Source organism: Lolium perenne, chromosome 3, assembly GCF_019359855.2.
Source record: "Lolium perenne isolate Kyuss_39 chromosome 3, Kyuss_2.0, whole genome shotgun sequence".
Lineage (NCBI taxonomy): Eukaryota > Viridiplantae > Streptophyta > Magnoliopsida > Poales > Poaceae > Lolium > Lolium perenne.
The window spans coordinates 42,472,395-42,479,918 of record NC_067246.2 but is presented as its reverse complement, the minus strand read 5'-3'; positions in this window follow the sequence as shown (position 1 = coordinate 42,479,918).

Below are 7,524 nucleotides of genomic sequence, written 5' to 3'. Positions count from 1 at the left end.
GTTGGTACTTCCAATTGAAGATCGTCGTTTATCGACGTTTCTTCGGCATCATCTTGCTGACGGCGCCCTTCATCTTCACCCTCAAGGTTCAGATAAGAAGAGATATCATCTTCTTCTTCTCCGGTCGGCACATATAGAATATCGCCTTTTATGATGCCGAACATATGGTCTTCAGCGTCCGGATCATAGTTGTCCAGAATCGGGTCAGCTCTATCGTCCGCCATATGTCAGTCCTGAAAACATGTAGTCAAAACAAATTAATTGTGTATATGCCAGCATTATCATATCTCTTCTACATATAAAGAGAGAGGGCGACGAGGGAGGCGAGAGGGGGGACGCAGTGATCGCGTGACCGAGAGAACGGTGGTGGTGGCGAAAGGGGGGACGCAGTGACCGCGTGACCGAGAGACCGGTGGCGGTGGCGAAAGGGGACGCAGTGACCGCGTGACCGAGAGACCGGTGTGGCGGTGACCGAGAGGGCGGTGGCGGTGCCGAGGACACATAACCCTCGCCGCCCCCTCTCGATCCCAAATAAAATTTTGTTAAGTTAAAATTTTACTTAACAAAATTTAGACTTAATGATCAAAATTTTAACTTAACAAAATTTAGACTTAATGATCAAAATTTTAACTTAAGAAAATTTTTACTATTATTTGATCATTTAAAATTTGATCATTAAGTTTTCTTAAGTTACAGAATTTTGATCATTAAGTTATCTTAAGTTAAAATTTTGATCATTAAGTCTAAATTTTGTTAAGTAAAATTTTGATCATTAAGTCTAAATTTTGTTAAGTAAAATTTTAGTTACATTAAGTCTAAATTTTGTTAAGTAAAATTTTAGTTACATTAAGTCTAAATTTTAGTAAAATTTTAGTTACATTATACTATTACATGTGTAAATTTTTGTTAAATTTTGTTACATATTACATATTTGTTAAATTTTGTTAAGTCAAAATTTTGTTAGTGTACAAATTTTTAGTTAAGTTAAAAAAACAAATTTTAGTAAAATTTTTAGTGATCAAAATTCTGTAACTTAACAAAATTTAGACTTAATGATCAAAATTTTAACTTAAGAAAACTTAATGATCAAATTTTAACTTAAGAAAACTTAATGATCAAAATTCTGTAACTTAAGAAAACTTAATGATCAAATTTTAAATGATCAAATTTTAGTAAAATTTTAGTTACATTATACTATTACATGTGTAAATTTTTGTTAAATTTTGTTACATATTACATATTTGTTAAATTTTGTTAAGTCAAAATTTTGTTAGTGTACAAATTTTTAGTTAAGTTAAAAAAACAAAAAAAAAACAAAAAAAACAGAGAGAGGCAGGGGCGCCGGCCGTGTAGGCGCTCCCCGCGCCCTCGATCTCTCTCTCTCTCTCCCGGCCGGGCGCAGCGCGCGGTATAGGTGGGCGGCGGCGGCGGGCAAGCGGCCGGCGGCGCTGCGAGTGGGGGCGGCGCGCGGTGGCGCCGCAAGAACAGCTGCGCGAAGACCGCGCGGGCGGCGGCGGTTTGTTCGATCGGCGCGCGCGGTTGTTCGACGGGGACGGCGAGACGTACGGCGGCGCGAAGACCGGGCGGCGCGCGTTCGGCGGCGGCTCGGCGCGCGCGACGGCGGCGTGACAGGAGGCGACGGCGACGGCGGGCAGGGCTTCGAGTTCGTCGTTCGCGCGCGGAGAAGAAGATGAACTGGCCACCGAGCCGCCGCGCGCGTATTTATAGTAACCCCCCCTTTAGTCGCGGTTGGTGAGGCGACCCGCGAATAAAGGGTACCCTTTAGTCGCGGTTGGCCACACCAACCGCGACTAAAGGGTATTTTCGCCGGGTTTTCGTTTCCCGCGGAAAAATACCCTCCAACCGCGACTAAAGGTATTTTTTGAAATTACTTTTCTTTTTCAAATTACTTTTCTTTTTCGAATTACTTTTCTTTTTCAAATTACAAATAATATATCAAAAAGTAAAGAAAAATAAAACTAATTCATTTCAAAATCTGAAAAATACATATAATATATCAATAAATTCAGAAAAATAAAACTAATTCAATTCAAAATCTTAAAAATACAAATATTATATCAAAAAATTCAGAAAATTAAAACTAATTCATTTCTAAATGTTAAAAATACAAATAATGTATGAAAAAATTCATAAAAATAAAACTAATTCAATTCAAAATTTTAAAAATACAAATTATCAAAAATTCATAAAAATAAAACTAATTCAATTCAAAAGTTCGTTGGCCCCCTCTTCCCGCCTCTTTCCGCCGACCCCCTCTTCCCTCCTCGTCTTCCCGCCATTTCTTCCCTGTCTTCCCGCCTCTTTCTTCCCGCCAATTGTTTCCCGCCAATTTCTTCCGGCCTCTTTCTTCCCGCCAATTTTTTCCCGCCAATTTCTTCCCGCCACTTTCTCCCCGCCTCTTTCTTCCCGCCTCCTGTCTTCCCGCTCCCATTTTTCCCGCCATTTGTCACTACATATAGGTAGCCCGGCTTGGCCAGCATTATCACATCTCTACAATCTCTCATCACTCTCTCATGGCTTCCACCGCACCCACTCTAACCTACCAGCAGGTGGAGGAGCTTTGCGCCTCGAACTACCCTTGCCCTCCGGGCTACCGCGTCCTGCCGCCGGAGCCTAAGCGCCGGCGGCGTGCCGGTCCCTCCCGTCCCTCAGGGTACTGCGCGCCGGGCGGCCATCACGAACCACTACTACCTCGACCTCACGCCGGAGCAGCGGATGAATCCCCGCTGGCATCCCGATAACCAGCATACTTGGGACGCCTTCTTCATCAATCGGCGTGAGAGGGCGCTCGCCAGGTATGAGGAGGACGGTCTGCCTCCTGGAAACTTCCACGAGGCCGGCCGTCGGCTATGGTGGTACGGCCGGACTCTGCAGAGCGTCATGGACTACATCACGGCCGGCGATATCCCCCGCCTGCGCTACCCTCAGTTCGAGCCACGAGCGCCGCCCGACGACAGCGACGACAGCAGCGATGACGACGCCGGCAACTTAGAAGGCGACGACTACCAGTACAACGGCGGCGGCTATGAAGACTACGAGTATGCATATTATACGCCTAGGCAGGAGTATGACTAAATCACTCCAAATTTCATGTATGCAGGAGTATGACTTAGTCACTCCAAATTTCCTATATGCAGGAGTATGACTTAGTCACTCCAAATTTCATGTATGCAGGAGTATGACTTAGTCACTCCAAATTTCATGTATCATCAGTGCTATCTCGAGTCAATTGAATCATTCGAAAATGGACACCAAACACATCACGGGTAATATAATTCACATGATTCATTCAACAAAGTTTGGTACAATAAATTATTACACATCATTTCTTCCCTTGTGTCCCTGCTTGCTTACGATTGTGCCGTATCCATGGAGCATCCTCATCATTTAACTTAATGCTTGGGTCGGTGTTCACTTTGAAGGGCGGAATTTCAGCAAACATATTATAATCTTCTCGACATGTCTCTGTCTTGTCCTCCACTCCCACGATGTTTCTTTTCCCTGAAAGAACAATGTGGCGCTTTGGATCATCGCATGATGTACTGATCGTTTTCTTATCTTTCCGTTTCCTCGGTTTGCTACTCATGTCCTTCACATAGAAAACCTGAGTGACATCTTTCGCTAGGACGAATGGTTCGTCAAGATAACCAAGATTGTTGAAATCCACCATTGTCATTCCGTATTGCTGGTCCACCTTTACCCCACCTCCTGTTAGCTTGAACCATTTGCACCGGAACAAAGGGACCCTAAAGGAGGGTCCATAGTCAAGTTCCCATATCTCCTCTATGTAACCATAATATGTGACCTTTTGCCCATTCTCGGTTGCTGCATCAAAGCGGACACCACTGTTTTGGTTGGTGCTCTTTTTATCTTGGGCGATCGTGTAAAATGTATTCCCATTTATCTCGTACCCTTGGAAAGTCGTTATAGTCGAAGATGGTGTCTTGGCCAACATGTACAGCTGATCTACAACCTTATTGTCACTCATTAAATGTTTTCTCAACCAAGCGCCGAAAGTCTCCATGTGGGCCTTCCTAATCCAGGATTCGGGCTTCCCGGGGTTGTCCGAGCGTAAAATATTCTTGTGTTTCTCAAAGTACGGAGCCACCAAGCTGGAATTGGTCGAACCGTGTGGTGTGCTTCACGAGAGAATGGCCGTCCATACATATCATTGATTTCCTTCCGATCGTGCCTTTTCCACTTAGTCTCCGCGCGTGGCGTGATTGCTGAAGACCAATCGGCTTAAGCCCAGGAACAAACTCAACTCAAAACTCAATTACCTCCTCATTTCCATAGCCCTTGGCGATGCTTCCTTCCTCGCCTAGCACGATTACGAACATATTTCTTTAATACTCCCATGAACCTCTCGAAGGGGAACATATTGTGTAGAAATACAGGACCGAGAATGGAAATCTCATCGACTAGGTGAACCAGGAGGTGCGTCATAATATTGAAGAAGGATGGCGGGAACACCAACTCGAAACTGACAAGACATTGGATCACATCGTTACGTAACCGTGGTAGAACTTCTAGATTGATTACCTTCGAGAGATTGCATTGAGGAATGCACATAGCTTCACAATGGCTACTCGAACATTTTCCTACAGGAGCCCCCTCAAAGCAATCGGAAGCAATTGCGTCATAATCACGTGGCGGTCGTGAGACTTCAGGTTTTGGAACTTTTTCTCCGCCATGTTGATTATTCCCTTTATATTGGACGAGAATCTGACGGGACCTTCATCGCTCGGGCATTCAAAAAAGATGACCTTCTCTTCTTTGGTCGAGCGTAGCCGGCACGACCTTGAAACCGTTCCGGATGCCGGTCATCGGGGTCTTTCAAACTTTGCTGGTCCTGCCGTGCTTCCTTTGTATCATTTGACTTCCCATACACGCCCAAGAAGCTTAGGATGTTCACGCAAATATTCTTCGTAACGTGCATCACGTCGATTGCAGAGCGGACTTCTAGGACTTTCCAATATTCTAGCTCCCGCAATATAGATTTCTTCTTCCACATGGCTACGTGCCCGTCAGCTCCCTTCGGAACTGATTGTCCGCCAGACCCTTTCCAAAGATGACTTTCAAATCCTTGACCATATCAAATACCTCAGCACCGGTGTGTTCCGCAGTGCTTCGGCCGGTGATCTGCCTTGCCCTTGTAATGCTTGCCTTTCTTTCTTCTTGGATGACCTTTCTAAGAAATCTACTATACCCAAGGTACACGTTCTTCTTACAATTTGGCAAATGTACACTTTCGGCCTCATGTAAGCAGTGCGTGCATGCATTGTATCCCTTATTTGACAGTCCGAAAGGTTACTAAGAGCAGGCCAATCGTTGATGGTTACGAAAAGCAACGCTCGTAGGTCAAATTCCTCTTCTTTGTGCTCATCCCACACACGGACACCAGGTCTGCCCCACAACCGTAAAAGTTCATCAACTAATGGCCTTAGGTACACATCGATGTCGTTGCCGGGTTGCTTCGGACCTTGGATGAGCACTGCATCATAATGAACTTCCGCTTCATGCACAACCAAGGAGGAAGGTTGTAGATGCATAGAGTCACGGGCCAGGTACTATGGCTGGAGCTCTGCTCGCCAAAAGGATTCATGCCATCCGTACTTAGACCAAATCTTATGTTCCTTGCGTCAGCTGCAAAATCTTTGAACTCTCTGTCGATCTTTCTCCATTGCGTTCCATCTGCGGGGTGTCTCAACTCCCCGTCCGACTTACGGTCCTCTTTGTGCCATCGCAACAACTTGGCATGCTCTTTGTTCCTGAACAGACGTTTCAACCGTGGTATTATAGGAGCATACCACATCACCTTGGCGGGAACCCTCTTCACAGGTTTCTGGCCCTCAACATCGTCACCAGGGTCATCGCCTCTGATCTTATAACGCAATGCGTTGCATACCGGGCATTCATTCAAATTCTCGTATTCACCGCGGTAGAGGATGCAGTCGTTGATGCATGCATGTATCTTCAGAACCTCTAAACCTAGAGGGAAGACAACCTTCTTTGCTTCGTACGTACTGGCGGGCAACTCGTTATTCTTTGGAAACATATTCTTCAACATTTTCAGCAAGTTTTCAAATGCCGAGTCAGCTACACCTGCCTGTGCCTTCCATCTCAGCAAATCCAGCAGTGCAGCCCAGCTTTTTCAGACCATCATCGCATCCGGTACAGCGCCTTCCTGTGATCCTCTAACATGCGATCCAAATTCTCCCTCTCTTTTTCAGTTTCGCAGCGTCTTCGTGCATCAGCAATGGTCCGACCAAGATCATCAACGGGATCATCACGTGCCTCTTCTTCACCTTCCCCTTCACCTTCCCCTTCACCTTCAGCATCCTCCATGAAAGTATCACCGAAATGAGCAAGATAGCTTTCATCGATGAAATCATCCCCTTCTTCATCTTCTTCCATTATAACCCCTCTTTCTCCATGCTTGGTCCAACAATTATAGCTTGGCATGAAACCGTGCCGAAGCAGGTGCATGTGAACATCTCTTGAGGAAGAGTAACCCTTCTGATTCTTACAGTTAACACATGGACAGATAACAAAACCCCCCTGCTTGTTCGCATTAGCCACTACGAGGAAATCTTTCAAACCCGCACTGAACTCGCCGGAGAGTCGGTTACCGTACATCCATTGTCGATTCATCTGCATTATTATAATATAAAATATATAATTAACCATCATGCATTTGTTAAACTAACTAGCTACAAACAATATAAATTAAACAATGAACTACACACACATGCACATTTTATCAACGACACATCAAAGGTTCAAGTTGCTAACCGCGATCGAGGAGGAAAAAATAAATGAGAAAGCTCAAGTGTGGCTCCAACACTTCATATCATGTTTGTTTCATGCTCTTGGGGCATTTCATCAAACACATTATGTGCATAAGAGGAACCAAAAGCAAACCTAACACCCACTTGTGAAGTTTGTGAAGAGAATGGCACCAAATGGCTAAGTGTTGGCTGCTGGGTGGGTATATATAGGGGAAGGGCTTTAGTCCCGGTTGGCCTGGCCAACCGCGACTAAAGGCCTTCGGGCACCTTTAGTCGCGGTTGGCCTGGCCAACCGCGACTAAAGCCCCCCACGTGCACCGGCTGGCCACCGAGCGCCCTGGGCCCAGGCCTTTGGTCGCGGTTTAGTCGCGGTTCCTGCAGCTTCGCGACTTATGGGGCTCACCCGAAGCCTGATTTTCTACCAGTGTGAATTAGTACGGCTGAGGCTTGAGGGACCTCAGGTAACTAATCCTGTTCGAGTCTTGATCATGTCCTGGTAAAACAAGAGTAGGCAGGTTAAACTTGGTCCTGATTAAAATATAATAAGAGGAAGAAAATACACATGGTGCATAGTGTGCAACACTGCGCGATCTTAAGACCCACCTTAAGAAACAAGACGACAAAGTTTATGTACCTCACATATCTGGCCATGGGTAGCCTGGCCCAAATGGCCCAAAATTCCTGGGCGGGGCAGCTCCTAGCGTGATCATCT